Genomic DNA, 17,163 nt, shown 5'->3' with positions numbered 1-17,163 from the left:
TATGCATCATTCAAAGCGACGTCATCAATTTCCAACACGTTCTGACACCATTTGCTGTTTTTCAGTCATTTACCGATTTGTTTAGGGAGCTAAATGACGGTGAAATTGAAAATCACTACAAAATGAACTCTGAAAATGTTGGAACTTGGCATGGTATCATCATTTCGCCCGCATAGCATGTGCAAAAGAGTAGAGAGGGTCACGGCGAAAACAGGACGCACCTCGTGTACAAACTGGACAATCTCTTTCGGAGTATCAGGGTTTCGGACGAGAACTCATCTGTTACACCGGCACTTCAATGTTTTTTAAACTTATTCGAACTCCAGCCTATTTTTGCGTTCAGTATGCATTATTCAAAGCGACGTCATCAATTTCCAACATGTTCTGACATCATTTGCTGTTTTTCAGTCATTTACCGATTTGTTTAGGGAGCTAAATGACGGTGAAATTGAAAATCACTACAAAATGAACTCTGAAAATGATGGAACTTGGCATGGTATCATCATTTCGCCCGCATAGCATGTGCAAAGGAGTAGGGAGGGTCACGGCGAAAACTGGACACACCTCGTGTACAAACGGGACAATCTCTTTCGGAGTATCAGGGATTCGGACGAGCACTCATCTGTTACACGTCCACTTCAATGTTTTTTAAACTTATTTGAACTCCAGCCTATTTTTGCGTTCAGTATGCATCATTCAAAGCGACGTCATCAATTTCCAACACGTTCTGACATCATTTGCTGTTTTTCAGTCATTTACCGATTTGTTTAGGGAGCTAAATGACGGTGAAATTGAAAATCACTATAAAATGAACTCTGAAAATGTTGGAACTTGGCATGGCATCATCTTTTCGCCCGCATAGCATGTGCAAAAGAGTAGAGAGGGTCACGGCGAAAACTGGACGCACCTCGTGTACAAAATGGACAATCTCTTTCGGAGTATCAGGGTTTCGGACGAGAACTCATCTGTTACACCGGCACTTCAATGTTTTTTAAACTTATTTGAACTCCAGCCTATTTTTGCGTTCAGTATGCATCATTCAAAGCGACGTCATCAATTTCCAACATGTTCTGACATCATTTGTTGTTTTTCAGTCATTTACCGATTTGTTAAGGGAGCTAAATGACGGTGAAATTGAAAATCACTACAAAATGAACTCTGAAAATGTTGGAACTTGGCATGGTATCATCATTTCGCCCGCATAGCATGTGCAAAAGAGTAGAGAGGGTCACGGCGAAAACTGGACGCACCTCGTGTACAAACTGGACAATCTCTTTCGGAGTATCAGGGTTTCGGAAGAGAACTCATCTGTTACACCGGCACTTCAATGTTTTTAAAACTTATTTGAACTCCAGCCTATTTTTGCGGTCAGTATGCATCATCAAAGCGACGTCATCAATTTCCAACACGTTCTGACATCATTTGCTGTTTTTGAGTCATTTACCGATTTGTTTAGGGAGCTAAATGATGGTGAAATTGAAAATCACTACAAAATGAACTCTGAAAATGATGGAACTTGGCATGGCATCATCATTTCGCCCGCATAGCATGTGCAAAAGAGTAGAGAGGGTCACGGCGAAAACTGGACGCAGCTTGTGTATAAAATGGACAATCTCTTTCAGAGTATCAGGGTTTCGGACGAGAACTCATCTGTTACACGGGCACTTCAATGTTTTTTAAACAGATTTGAACTCCAGCCTATTTTTGCGTTCAGTATGCATCATTCAAAGTGATGTCATCAATTTCCAACACGTTCTGACATCATTTGCTGTTTTTCAGTCATTTACCGATTTCTTTAGGGAGCTAAATGACGGTGAAATTGAAAATCACTACAAAATGAACTCTGAAAATGATGGAACTTGGCATGGTATCATCATTTCGCCCGCATAGCATGTGCAAAAGAGTAGAGAGGGTCACGGCGAAAACTGGACGCACCTCGTGTACAAAATGGACAATCTCTTTCAGAGTATCAGGGTTTCGGACGAGAACTCATTTGTTACACGGGCACTTCAATGTTTTTTAAACTTATTTGAACTCCAGCCTATTTTTGCGTTCAGTATGCATCATTCAAAGCGACGCCATCAATTTCCAACACGTTCTGACATCATTTGCTGTTTTTCAGTCATTTACCGATTTGTTTAGGGAGCTAAATGACGGTGAAATTGAAAATCACTACAAAATGAACTCTGAAAATGTTGGAACTTGGCATGGTATCATCATTTCGCCCGCATAGCATGTGCAAAAGAGTAGGGAGGGTCACGGCGAAAACTGGACGCACCTCGTGTACAAACTGGACAATCTCTTTCGGAGTATCAGGGATTCGGACGAGAACTCATCTGTTACACGGGCACTTCAATGTTTTTTAATCTTATTTGAACTCCAACCTATTTTTGCGTTCAATATGCATCATTCAAAGCAACGTCATCAATTTCAACACGTTCTTACATCATATGCTGTTTTACAGTCATTTACCGATTTGTTTAGAGAGCTAAATGACGGTGAAATTGAAAATCACTACAAAATGAACTCTGAAAATGTTGGAACTTGGCATGGTATCATCATTTCGCCCGCATAGCATGTGCAAAAGAGTAGAGAGGGTCACGGCGAAAACTGGACGCACCTCATGTAAAAATTGGACAATCTCTTTCGGAGTATCAGGGATTCGGACGAGAACTCATCTGTTACACGGCCACTTCAATGTTTTTTAAACTTACTTGAACTCCAGCCTATTTTTGCGTTCAGTATGCATCATTCAAAGCGAGGTCATCAATTTCCAACACGTTCTGACATCATTTGCTGTTTTTCAGTCATTTACCGATTTGTTTAGGGAGCTAAATGACGGTGAAATTGAAAATCACTACAAAATGAACTCTGAAAATATTGGAACTTGGCATGGTATCATCATTTCACCCGCATAGCATGTGCAAAAGAGTAGAGAGGGTCACGGCGAAAACTGGACGCACCTCGTGTACAAACTGGACAATCTCTTTCGGAGTATCAGGGTTTCGGACGAGAACTCATCTGTTACACCGGCACTTCAATGTTTTTTAAACTTCTTTGAACTCCAGCCTATTTTTGCGTTCAGTATGCATCATTCAAAGCGACGTCATCAATTTCCAACACGTTCTGACACCATTTGCTGTTTTTCAGTCATTTACCGATTTGTTTAGGGAGCTAAATGACGCTGAAATTGAAAATCACTACAAAATGAACTCTGAAAATGTTGGAACTTGGCATGGTATCATCATTTCACCCGCATAGCATGTGCAAAAGAGTAGAGAGGGTCACGGCGAAAACTGGACGCACCTCGTGTACAAACTGGATAATCTCTTTCGGAGTATCAGGGTTTCGGACGAGAACTCATCTGTTACACTGGCACTTCAATGTTTTTTAAACTTATTCGAACTCCAGCCTATTTTTGCGTTCAGTATGCATTATTCAAAGCGACGTCATCAATTTCCAACACGTTCTGACATCATTTGTTGTTTTTCAGTCATTTACCGATTTGTTTAGGGAGCTAAATGACGGTGAAATTGAAAATCACTACAAAATGAACTCTGAAAATATTGGAACTTGGCATGGTATCATCATTTCGCCCGCATAGCATGTGCAAAAGAGTAGAGAGGGTCACGGCGAAAACTGGACGCACCTCGTGTACAAACTGGACAATCTCTTTCGGAGTATCAGGGTTTCGGACGAGAACTCATCTGTTACACCGGCACTTCAATGTTTTTTAAACTTCTTTGAACTCCAGCCTATTTTTGCGTTCAGTATGCATCATTCAAAGCGACGTCATCAATTTCCAACACGTTCTGACACCATTTGCTGTTTTTCAGTCATTTACCGATTTGTTTAGGGAGCTAAATGACGGTGAAATTGAAAATCACTACAAAATGAACTCTGAAAATGTTGGAACTTGGCATGGTATCATCATTTCGCCCGCATAGCATGTGCAAAAGAGTAGAGAGGGTCACGGCGAAAACTGGACGCACCTCGTGTACAAACTGGACAATCTCTTTCGGAGTATCAGGGTTTCGGACGAGAACTCATCTGTTACACCGGCACTTCAATGTTTTTTAAACTTATTCGAACTCCAGCCTATTTTTGCGTTCAGTATGCATTATTCAAAGTGACGTCATCAATTTCGAACACGTTCTGACATCATTTGCTGTTTTTCAGTCATTTACCGATTTGTTTAGGGAGCTAAATGACGGTGAAATTGAAAATCACTACAAAATGAACTCTGAAAATGATGGAACTTGGCATGGTATCATCATTTCGCCCGCATAGCATGTGCAAAGGAGTAGGGAGGGTCACGGCGAAAACTGGACACACCTCGTGTACAAACGGGACAATCTCTTTCGGAGTATCAGGGATTCGGACGAGCGCTCATCTGTTACACGTCCACTTCAATGTTTTTTAAACTTATTTGAACTCCAGCCTATTTTTGCGTTCAGTATGCATCATTCAAAGCGACGTCATCAATTTCCAACACGTTCTGACATCATTTGCTGTTTTTCAGTCATTTACCGATTTGTTTAGGGAGCTAAATGACGGTGAAATTGAAAATCACTATAAAATGAACTCTGAAAATGTTGGAACTTGGCATGGCATCATCATTTCGCCCGCATAGCATGTGCAAAAGAGTAGAGAGGGTCACGGCGAAAACTGGACGCACCTCGTGTACAAAATGGACAATCTCTTTCGGAGTATCAGGGTTTCGGACGAGAACTCATCTGTTACACCGGCACTTCAATGTTTTTTAAACTTATTTGAACTCCAGCCTATTTTTGCGTTCAGTATGCATCATTCAAAGCGACGTCATCAATTTCCAACACGTTCTGACATCATTTGTTGTTTTTGAGTCATTTACCGATTTGTTTAGGGAGCTAAATGACGGTGAAATTGAAAATCACTACAAAATGAACTCTGAAAATGTTGGAACTTGGCATGGTATCATCATTTCGCCCGCATAGCATGTGCAAAAGAGTAGAGAGGGTCACGGCGAAAACTGGACGCACCTCGTGTACAAACTGGACAATCTCTTTCGTTGTATCAGGGTTTCGGACGAGAACTCATCTGTTACACTGGCACTTCAATGTTTTTTAAACTTATTTGAACTCCAGCCTATTTTTGCGTTCAGTATGCATCATTCAAAGCGACGTCATCAATTTCCAACACGTTCTGACACCATTTGCTGTTTTTCAGTCATTTACCGATTTGTTTAGGGAGCTAAATGACGGTGAAATTGAAAATCACTACAAAATGAACTCTGAAAATGTTGGAACTTGGCATGGTATCATCATTTCGCCCGCATAGCATGTGCAAAAGAGTAGAGAGGGTCATGGGGAAACTGGACGCACCTCGTGTACAAACTGGACAATCTCTTTCGGAGTATCAGGGATTCGGACGAGAACTCATCTGTTACACGGGCACTTCAATGTTTTTTAATCTTATTTGAACTCCAACCTAATTTTGCGTTCAATATGCATCATTCAAAGCAACGTCATCAATTTCAACACGTTTTGACATCATATGCTGTTTTACAGTCATTTACCGATTTTTTTAGAGAGCTAAATGACGGTGAAATTGAAAATCACTACAAAATGAACTCTGAAAATGTTGGAACTTGGCATGGTATCATCATTTCGCCCGCATAGCATGTGCAAAAGAGTAGAGAGGGTCACGGCGAAAACTGGACGCACCTCGTGTAAAAATTGGACAATCTCTTTCGGAGTATCAGGGATTCGGACGAGAACTCATCTGTTACACGGCCACTTCAATGTTTTTTAAACTTATTTCAACTCCAGCCTATTTTTGCGTTCAGTATGCATCATTCTAAGCGACGTCATCAATTTCCAACACGTTCTGACATCATTTGCTGTTTTTCAGTCATTTACCGATTTGTTTAGGGAGCTAAATGACGGTGAAATTGAAAATCACTACAAAATGAACTCTGAAAATATTGGAACTTGGCATGGTATCATCATTTCGCCCGCATAGCATGTGCAAAAGAGTAGAGAGGGTCACGGCGAAAACTGGACGCACCTCGTGTACAAACTGGACAATCTCTTTCGGAGTATCAGGGTTTCGGACGAGAACTCATCTGTTACACCGGCACTTCAATGTTTTTTAAACTTCTTTGAACTCCAGCCTATTTTTGCGTTCAGTATGCATCATTCAAAGCGACGTCATCAATTTCCAACACGTTCTGACACCATTTGCTGTTTTTCAGTCATTTACCGATTTGTTTAGGGAGCTAAATGACGGTGAAATTGAAAATCACTACAAAATGAACTCTGAAAATGTCGGAACTTGGCATGGTATCATCATTTCGCCCGCATAGCATGTGCAAAAGAGTAGAGAGGGTCACGGCGAAAACTGGACGCACCTCGTGTACAAACTGGACAATCTCTTTCGGAGTATCAGGGTTTCGGACGAGAACTCATCTGTTACACCGGCACTTCAATGTTTTTTAAACTTATTTGAACTCCAGCCTATTTTTGCGTTCAGTATGCATCATTCAAAGCGACATCATCAATTTCCAACACGTTCTGACATCATTTGCTGTTTTTCAGTCATTTACCGATTTGTTTAGGGAGCTAAATGACGGTGAAATTGAAAATCACTACAAAATGAACTCTGAAAATGATGGAACTTGGCATGGTATCATCATTTCGCCCGCATAGCATGTGCAAAGGAGTAGGGAGGGTCACGGCGAAAACTGGACAAACCTCGTGTACAAACGGGACAATCTCTTTCGGAGTATCAGGGATTCGGACGAGAACTCATCTGTTACACGGCCACTTCAATGTGTTTTAAACTTATTTGAACTCCAGCCTATTTTTGCGTTCAGTATGCATCATTCAAAGCGACGTCATCAATTTCCAACACGTTCTGACATCATTTGCTGTTTTTCAGTCATTTACCGATTTGTTTAGGGAGCTAAATGACGGTGAAATTGAAAATCACTACAAAATGAACTCTGAAAATGATGGAACTTGGCATGGTATCATCATTTCGCCCGCATAGCATGTGCAAAAGAGTAGAGAGGGTCACGGCGAAAACTGGACGCACCTCGTGTAAAAATTGGACAATCTCTTTCGGAGTATCAGGGATTAGGACGAGAACTCATCTGTTACACGGCCACTTCAATGTTTTTTAAACTTATTTGAACTCGAGCCTATTTTTGCGTTCAGTATGCATCATTCAAAGCGACGTCATCAATTTCCAACACGTTCTGACATCATTTGCTGTTTTTCAGTCATTTACCGATTTGTTTAGGGAGCTAAATGACGGTGAAATTGAAAATCACTACAAAATGAACTCTGAAAATGTTGGAACTTGGCATGGCATCATCATTTCGCCCGCATAGCATGTGCAAAAGAGTAGAGAGGGTCACGGCGAAAACTGGACGCACCTCGTGTACAAAATGGACAATCTCTTTCGGAGTATCAGGGTTTCGGACGAGAACTCATCTGTTACACCGGCACTTCAATGTTTTTTAAACTTATTTGAACTCCAGCCTATTTTTGCGTTCAGTATGCATCATTCAAAGCGACATCATCAATTTTCAACACGTTCTGACATCATTTGCTGTTTTTTAGTCATTTACCGATTTGTTTAGGGAGCTAAATGACGGTGAAATTGAAAATCACTACAAAATGAACTCTGAAAATGTTGGAACTTGGCATGGTATCATCATTTCGCCCGTATAGCATGTGCAAAAGAGTAGAGAGGGTCACGGCGAAAACTGGACGCACCTCGTGTAAAAATTGGACAATCTCTTTCGGAGTATCAGGGATTCGGACGAGAACTCATCTGTTACACGGCCACTTCAATGTTTTTTAAACTTATTTGAACTCCAGCCTATTTTTGCGTTCAGTATGCATCATTCAAAGCGACGTCATCAATTTCCAACACGTTCTGACATCATTTGCTGTTTTTCAGTCATTTACCAATTTGTTTAGGGAGCTAAATGACGGTGAAATTGAAAATAACTACAAAATGAACTCTGAAAATGTTGGAACTTGGCATGGCATCATCATTTCGCCCGCATAGCATGTGCAAAAGAGTAGAGAGGGTCACGGCGAAAACTGGACGCACCTCTTGTACAAACTGGACAATCTCTTTCGGAGTATCAGGGTTTCGGACGAGAACTCATCTGTTACACCGGCACTTCAATGTTTTTTAAACTTATTTGAACTCCAGCCTATTTTTGCGTTCAGTATGCATCATTCAAAGCGACGTCATCAATTTCCAACACGTTCTGACATCATTTGCTGTTTTTCAGTCATTTACCGATTTGTTTAGGGAGCTAAATGACGGTGAAATTGAAAATCACTACAAAATGAACTCTGAAAATGATGGAACTTGGCATGGTATCATCATTTCGCCCGCATAGCATGTGCAAAGGAGTAGGGAGGGTCACGGCGAAAACTGGACAAACCTCGTGTACAAACGGGACAATCTCTTTCGGAGTATCAGGGATTCGGACGAGAACTCATCTGTTACACGGCCACTTCAATGTGTTTTAAACTTATTTGAACTCCAGCCTATTTTTGCGTTCAGTATGCATCATTCAAAGCGACGTCATCAATTTCCAACACGTTCTGACATCATTTGCTGTTTTTCAGTCATTTACCGATTTGTTTAGGGAGCTAAATGACGGTGAAATTGAAAATCACTACAAAATGAACTCTGAAAATGATGGAACTTGGCATGGTATCATCATTTCGCCCGCATAGCATGTGCAAAAGAGTAGAGAGGGTCACGGCGAAAACTGGACGCACCTCGTGTAAAAATTGGACAATCTCTTTCGGAGTATCAGGGATTAGGACGAGAACTCATCTGTTACACGGCCACTTCAATGTTTTTTAAACTTATTTGAACTCGAGCCTATTTTTGCGTTCAGTATGCATCATTCAAAGCGACGTCATCAATTTCCAACACGTTCTGACATCATTTGCTGTTTTTCAGTCATTTACCGATTTGTTTAGGGAGCTAAATGACGGTGAAATTGAAAATCACTACAAAATGAACTCTGAAAATGTTGGAACTTGGCATGGCATCATCATTTCGCCCGCATAGCATGTGCAAAAGAGTAGAGAGGGTCACGGCGAAAACTGGACGCACCTCGTGTACAAAATGGACAATCTCTTTCGGAGTATCAGGGTTTCGGACGAGAACTCATCTGTTACACCGGCACTTCAATGTTTTTTAAACTTATTTGAACTCCAGCCTATTTTTGCGTTCAGTATGCATCATTCAAAGCGACGTCATCAATTTTCAACACGTTCTGACATCATTTGCTGTTTTTTAGTCATTTACCGATTTGTTTAGGGAGCTAAATGACGGTGAAATTGAAAATCACTACAAAATGAACTCTGAAAATGTTGGAACTTGGCATGGTATCATCATTTCGCCCGTATAGCATGTGCAAAAGAGTAGAGAGGGTCACGGCGAAAACTGGACGCACCTCGTGTAAAAATTGGACAATCTCTTTCGGAGTATCAGGGATTCGGACGAGAACTCATCTGTTACACGGCCACTTCAATGTTTTTTAAACTTATTTGAACTCCAGCCTATTTTTGCGTTCAGTATGCATCATTCAAAGCGACGTCATCAATTTCCAACACGTTCTGACATCATTTGCTGTTTTTCAGTCATTTACCAATTTGTTTAGGGAGCTAAATGACGGTGAAATTGAAAATCACTACAAAATGAACTCTGAAAATGTTGGAACTTGGCATGGCATCATCATTTCGCCCGCATAGCATGTGCAAAAGAGTAGAGAGGGTCACGGCGAAAACTGGACGCACCTCTTGTACAAACTGGACAATCTCTTTCGGAGTATCAGGGTTTCGGACGAGAACTCATCTGTTACACCGGCACTTCAATGTTTTTTAAACTTATTTGAACTCCAGCCTATTTTTGCGTTCAGTATGCATCATTCAAAGCGACGTCATCAATTTCCAACACGTTCTGACATCATTTGCTGTTTTTCAGTCATTTACCGATTTGTTTAGGGAGCTAAATGACGGTGAAATTGAAAATCACTACAAAATGAACTCTGAAAATGTTGGAACTTGGCATGGTATCATCATTTCGCCCGCATAGCATGTGCAAAAGAGTAGAGAGGGTCACGGCGAAAACTGGACGCACCTCGTGTAAAAATTGGACAATCTCTTTCGGAGTATCAGGGATTCGGACGAGAACTCATCTGTTACAAGGCCACTTCAATGTTTTTTAAACTTATTTGAACTCCAGCCTATTTTTGCATTCAGTATGCATCATTCAAAGCGACGTCATCAATTTCCAACACGTTCTGACATCATTTGCTGTTTTTCAGTCATTTACCGATTTGTTTAGGGAGCTAAATGACGGTGAAATTGAAAATCACTACAAAATGAACTCTGAAAATATTGGAACTTGGCATGGTATCATCATTTCGCCCGCATAGCATGTGCAAAAGAGAAGAGAGGGTCACGGAGAAAACTGGACGCACCTCGTGTACAAACTGGACAATCTCTTTCGGAGTATCAGGTTTCGGACGAGAACTCATCTGTTACACCGGCACTTCAATGTTTTTTAAACTTCTTTGAACTCCAGCCTATTTTTGCGTTCAGTATGCATCATTCAAAGCGACGTCATCAATTTCCAACACGTTCTGACACCATTTGCTGTTTTTCAGTCATTTACCGATTTGTTTAGGGAGCTAAATGACGGTGAAATTGAAAATCACTACAAAATGAACTCTGAAAATGTTGGAACTTGGCATGACATCATCATTTCGCCCGCATAGCATGTGCAAAAGAGTAGAGAGGGTCACGGCGAAAACTGGACGCACCTCGTGTACAAACTGGACAATCTCTTTCGGAGTATCAGGGTTTCGGACGAGAACTCATCTGTTACACCGGCACTTCAATGTTTTTTAAACTTCTTTGAACTCCAGCCTATTTTTGCGTTCAGTATGCATCATTCAAAGCGACGTCATCAATTTCCAACACGTTCTGACACCATTTGCTGTTTTTCAGTCATTTACCGATTTGTTTAGGGAGCTAAATGACGGTGAAATTGAAAATCACTACAAAATGAACTCTGAAAATGTCGGAACTTGGCATGGTATCATCATTTCGCCCGCATAGCATGTGCAAAAGAGAAGAGAGGGTCACGGCGAAAACTGGACGCACCTCGTGTACAAACTGGACAATCTCTTTCGGAGTATCAGGTTTCGGACGAGAACTCATCTGTTACACCGGCACTTCAATGTTTTTTAAACTTCTTTGAACTCCAGCCTATTTTTGCGTTCAGTATGCATCATTCAAAGCGACGTCATCAATTTCCAACACGTTCTGACACCATTTGTTGTTTTTCAGTCATTTACCGATTTGTTTAGGGAGCTAAATGACGGTGAAATTGAAAATCACTACAAAATGAACTCTGAAAATGTTGGAACTTGGCATGGCATCATCATTTCGCCCGCATAGCATGTGCAAAAGAGTAGAGAGGGTCACGGCGAAAACTGGACGCACCTCGTGTACAAACTGGACAATCTCTTTCGGAGTATCAGGGTTTCGGACGAGAACTCATCTGTTACACCGGCACTTCAATGTTTTTTAAACTTCTTTGAACTCCAGCCTATTTTTGCGTTCAGTATGCATCATTCAAAGCGACGTCATCAATTTCCAACACGTTCTGACACCATTTGCTGTTTTTCAGTCATTTACCGATTTGTTTAGGGAGCTAAATGACGGTGAAATTGAAAATCACTACAAAATGAACTCTGAAAATGTCGGAACTTGGCATGGTATCATCATTTCGCCCGCATAGCATGTGCAAAAGAGTAGAGAGGGTCACGGCGAAAACTGGACGCACCTCGTGTACAAACTGGACAATCTCTTTCGGAGTATCAGGGTTTCGGACGAGAACTCATCTGTTACACCGGCACTTCAATGTTTTTTAAACTTATTTGAACTCCAGCCTATTTTTGCGTTCAGTATGCATCATTCAAAGCGACGTCATCAATTTCCAACACGTTCTGACATCATTTGCTGTTTTTCAGTCATTTACCGATTTGTTTAGGGAGCTAAATGACGGTGAAATTGAAAATCACTACAAAATGAACTCTGAAAATATTGGAACTTGGCATGGTATCATCATTTCGCCCGCATAGCATGTGCAAAAGAGAAGAGAGGGTCACGGCGAAAACTGGACGCACCTCGTGTACAAACTGGACAATCTCTTTCGGAGTATCAGGTTTCGGACGAGAACTCATCTGTTACACCGGCACTTCAATGTTTTTTAAACTTCTTTGAACTCCAGCCTATTTTTGCGTTCAGTATGCATCATTCAAAGCGACGTCATCAATTTCCAACACGTTCTGACACCATTTGCTGTTTTTCAGTCATTTACCGATTTGTTTAGGGAGCTAAATGACGGTGAAATTGAAAATCACTACAAAATGAACTCTGAAAATGTTGGAACTTGGCATGGTATCATCATTTCGCCCGCATAGCATGTGCAAAAGAGTAGAGAGGGTCACGGCGAAAACTGGACGCACCTCGTGTAAAAATTGGACAATCTCTTTCGGAGTATCAGGGATTCGGACGAGAACTCATCTGTTACACGGCCACTTCAATGTTTTTTAAACTTATTTGAACTCCAGCCTATTTTTGCGTTCAGTATGCATCATTCAAAGCGACGTCATCAATTTCCAACACGTTCTGACATCATTTGCTGTTTTTCAGTCATTTACCAATTTGTTTAGGGAGCTAAATGACGGTGAAATTGAAAATCACTACAAAATGAACTCTGAAAATGTTGGAACTTGGCATGGCATCATCATTTCGCCCGCATAGCATGTGCAAAAGAGTAGAGAGGGTCACGGCGAAAACTGGACGCACCTCTTGTACAAACTGGACAATCTCTTTCGGAGTATCAGGGTTTCGGACGAGAACTCATCTGTTACACCGGCACTTCAATGTTTTTTAAACTTATTTGAACTCCAGCCTATTTTTGCGTTCAGTATGCATCATTCAAAGCGACGTCATCAATTTCCAACACGTTCTGACATCATTTGCTGTTTTTCAGTCATTTACCGATTTGTTTAGGGAGCTAAATGACGGTGAAATTGAAAATCACTACAAAATGAACTCTGAAAATGTTGGAACTTGGCATGGTATCATCATTTCGCCCGCATAGCATGTGCAAAAGAGTAGAGAGGGTCACGGCGAAAACTGGACGCACCTCGTGTAAAAATTGGACAATCTCTTTCGGAGTATCAGGGATTCGGACGAGAACTCATCTGTTACACGGCCACTTCAATGTTTTTTAAACTTATTTGAACTCCAGCCTATTTTTGCATTCAGTATGCATCATTCAAAGCGACGTCATCAATTTCCAACACGTTCTGACATCATTTGCTGTTTTTCAGTCATTTACCGATTTGTTTAGGGAGCTAAATGACGGTGAAATTGAAAATCACTACAAAATGAACTCTGAAAATATTGGAACTTGGCATGGTATCATCATTTCGCCCGCATAGCATGTGCAAAAGAGAAGAGAGGGTCACGGAGAAAACTGGACGCACCTCGTGTACAAACTGGACAATCTCTTTCGGAGTATCAGGTTTCGGACGAGAACTCATCTGTTACACCGGCACTTCAATGTTTTTTAAACTTCTTTGAACTCCAGCCTATTTTTGCGTTCAGTATGCATCATTCAAAGCGACGTCATCAATTTCCAACACGTTCTGACACCATTTGCTGTTTTTCAGTCATTTACCGATTTGTTTAGGGAGCTAAATGACGGTGAAATTGAAAATCACTACAAAATGAACTCTGAAAATGTTGGAACTTGGCATGACATCATCATTTCGCCCGCATAGCATGTGCAAAAGAGTAGAGAGGGTCACGGCGAAAACTGGACGCACCTCGTGTACAAACTGGACAATCTCTTTCGGAGTATCAGGGTTTCGGACGAGAACTCATCTGTTACACCGGCACTTCAATGTTTTTTAAACTTCTTTGAACTCCAGCCTATTTTTGCGTTCAGTATGCATCATTCAAAGCGACGTCATCAATTTCCAACACGTTCTGACACCATTTGCTGTTTTTCAGTCATTTACCGATTTGTTTAGGGAGCTAAATGACGGTGAAATTGAAAATCACTACAAAATGAACTCTGAAAATGTCGGAACTTGGCATGGTATCATCATTTCGCCCGCATAGCATGTGCAAAAGAGAAGAGAGGGTCACGGCGAAAACTGGACGCACCTCGTGTACAAACTGGACAATCTCTTTCGGAGTATCAGGTTTCGGACGAGAACTCATCTGTTACACCGGCACTTCAATGTTTTTTAAACTTCTTTGAACTCCAGCCTATTTTTGCGTTCAGTATGCATCATTCAAAGCGACGTCATCAATTTCCAACACGTTCTGACACCATTTGTTGTTTTTCAGTCATTTACCGATTTGTTTAGGGAGCTAAATGACGGTGAAATTGAAAATCACTACAAAATGAACTCTGAAAATGTTGGAACTTGGCATGGCATCATCATTTCGCCCGCATAGCATGTGCAAAAGAGTAGAGAGGGTCACGGCGAAAACTGGACGCACCTCGTGTACAAACTGGACAATCTCTTTCGGAGTATCAGGGTTTCGGACGAGAACTCATCTGTTACACCGGCACTTCAATGTTTTTTAAACTTCTTTGAACTCCAGCCTATTTTTGCGTTCAGTATGCATCATTCAAAGCGACGTCATCAATTTCCAACACGTTCTGACACCATTTGCTGTTTTTCAGTCATTTACCGATTTGTTTAGGGAGCTAAATGACGGTGAAATTGAAAATCACTACAAAATGAACTCTGAAAATGTCGGAACTTGGCATGGTATCATCATTTCGCCCGCATAGCATGTGCAAAAGAGTAGAGAGGGTCACGGCGAAAACTGGACGCACCTCGTGTACAAACTGGACAATCTCTTTCGGAGTATCAGGGTTTCGGACGAGAACTCATCTGTTACACCGGCACTTCAATGTTTTTTAAACTTATTTGAACTCCAGCCTATTTTTGCGTTCAGTATGCATCATTCAAAGCGACGTCATCAATTTCCAACACGTTCTGACATCATTTGCTGTTTTTCAGTCATTTACCGATTTGTTTAGGGAGCTAAATGACGGTGAAATTGAAAATCACTACAAAATGAACTCTGAAAATATTGGAACTTGGCATGGTATCATCATTTCGCCCGCATAGCATGTGCAAAAGAGAAGAGAGGGTCACGGCGAAAACTGGACGCACCTCGTGTACAAACTGGACAATCTCTTTCGGAGTATCAGGTTTCGGACGAGAACTCATCTGTTACACCGGCACTTCAATGTTTTTTAAACTTCTTTGAACTCCAGCCTATTTTTGCGTTCAGTATGCATCATTCAAAGCGACGTCATCAATTTCCAACACGTTCTGACACCATTTGCTGTTTTTCAGTCATTTACCGATTTGTTTAGGGAGCTAAATGACGGTGAAATTGAAAATCACTACAAAATGAACTCTGAAAATGTTGGAACTTGGCATGGTATCATCATTTCGCCCGCATAGCATGTGCAAAAGAGTAGAGAGGGTCACGGCGAAAACTGGACGCACCTCGTGTAAAAATTGGACAATCTCTTTCGGAGTATCAGGGATTCGGACGAGAACTCATCTGTTACACGGCCACTTCAATGTTTTTTAAACTTATTTGAACTCCAGCCTATTTTTGCGTTCAGTATGCATCATTCAAAGCGACGTCATCAATTTCCAACACGTTCTGACATCATTTGCTGTTTTTCAGTCATTTACCAATTTGTTTAGGGAGCTAAATGACGGTGAAATTGAAAATCACTACAAAATGAACTCTGAAAATGTTGGAACTTGGCATGGCATCATCATTTCGCCCGCATAGCATGTGCAAAAGAGTAGAGAGGGTCACGGCGAAAACTGGACGCACCTCTTGTACAAACTGGACAATCTCTTTCGGAGTATCAGGGTTTCGGACGAGAACTCATCTGTTACACCGGCACTTCAATGTTTTTTAAACTTATTTGAACTCCAGCCTATTTTTGCGTTCAGTATGCATCATTCAAAGCGACGTCATCAATTTCCAACACGTTCTGACATCATTTGCTGTTTTTCAGTCATTTACCGATTTGTTTAGGGAGCTAAATGACGGTGAAATTGAAAATCACTACAAAATGAACTCTGAAAATGTTGGAACTTGGCATGGTATCATCATTTCGCCCGCATAGCATGTGCAAAAGAGTAGAGAGGGTCACGGCGAAAACTGGACGCACCTCGTGTAAAAATTGGACAATCTCTTTCGGAGTATCAGGGATTCGGACGAGAACTCATCTGTTACACGGCCACTTCAATGTTTTTTAAACTTATTTGAACTCCAGCCTATTTTTGCATTCAGTATGCATCATTCAAAGCGACGTCATCAATTTCCAACACGTTCTGACATCATTTGCTGTTTTTCAGTCATTTACCGATTTGTTTAGGGAGCTAAATGACGGTGAAATTGAAAATCACTACAAAATGAACTCTGAAAATATTGGAACTTGGCATGGTATCATCATTTCGCCCGCATAGCATGTGCAAAAGAGAAGAGAGGGTCACGGAGAAAACTGGACGCACCTCGTGTACAAACTGGACAATCTCTTTCGGAGTATCAGGTTTCGGACGAGAACTCATCTGTTACACCGGCACTTCAATGTTTTTTAAACTTCTTTGAACTCCAGCCTATTTTTGCGTTCAGTATGCATCATTCAAAGCGACGTCATCAATTTCCAACACGTTCTGACACCATTTGCTGTTTTTCAGTCATTTACCGATTTGTTTAGGGAGCTAAATGACGGTGAAATTGAAAATCACTACAAAATGAACTCTGAAAATGTTGGAACTTGGCATGACATCATCATTTCGCCCGCATAGCATGTGCAAAAGAGTAGAGAGGGTCACGGCGAAAACTGGACGCACCTCGTGTACAAACTGGACAATCTCTTTCGGAGTATCAGGGTTTCGGACGAGAACTCATCTGTTACACCGGCACTTCAATGTTTTTTAAACTTCTTTGAACTCCAGCCTATTTTTGCGTTCAGTATGCATCATTCAAAGCGACGTCA

Source organism: Aegilops tauschii, chromosome 3 (assembly GCF_002575655.3).
Source record: "Aegilops tauschii subsp. strangulata cultivar AL8/78 chromosome 3, Aet v6.0, whole genome shotgun sequence".
Taxonomy (NCBI): domain Eukaryota; kingdom Viridiplantae; phylum Streptophyta; class Magnoliopsida; order Poales; family Poaceae; genus Aegilops; species Aegilops tauschii.
The sequence above is the reverse complement of the archived record's forward strand: the minus strand, read 5'-3'. Positions refer to the sequence as shown.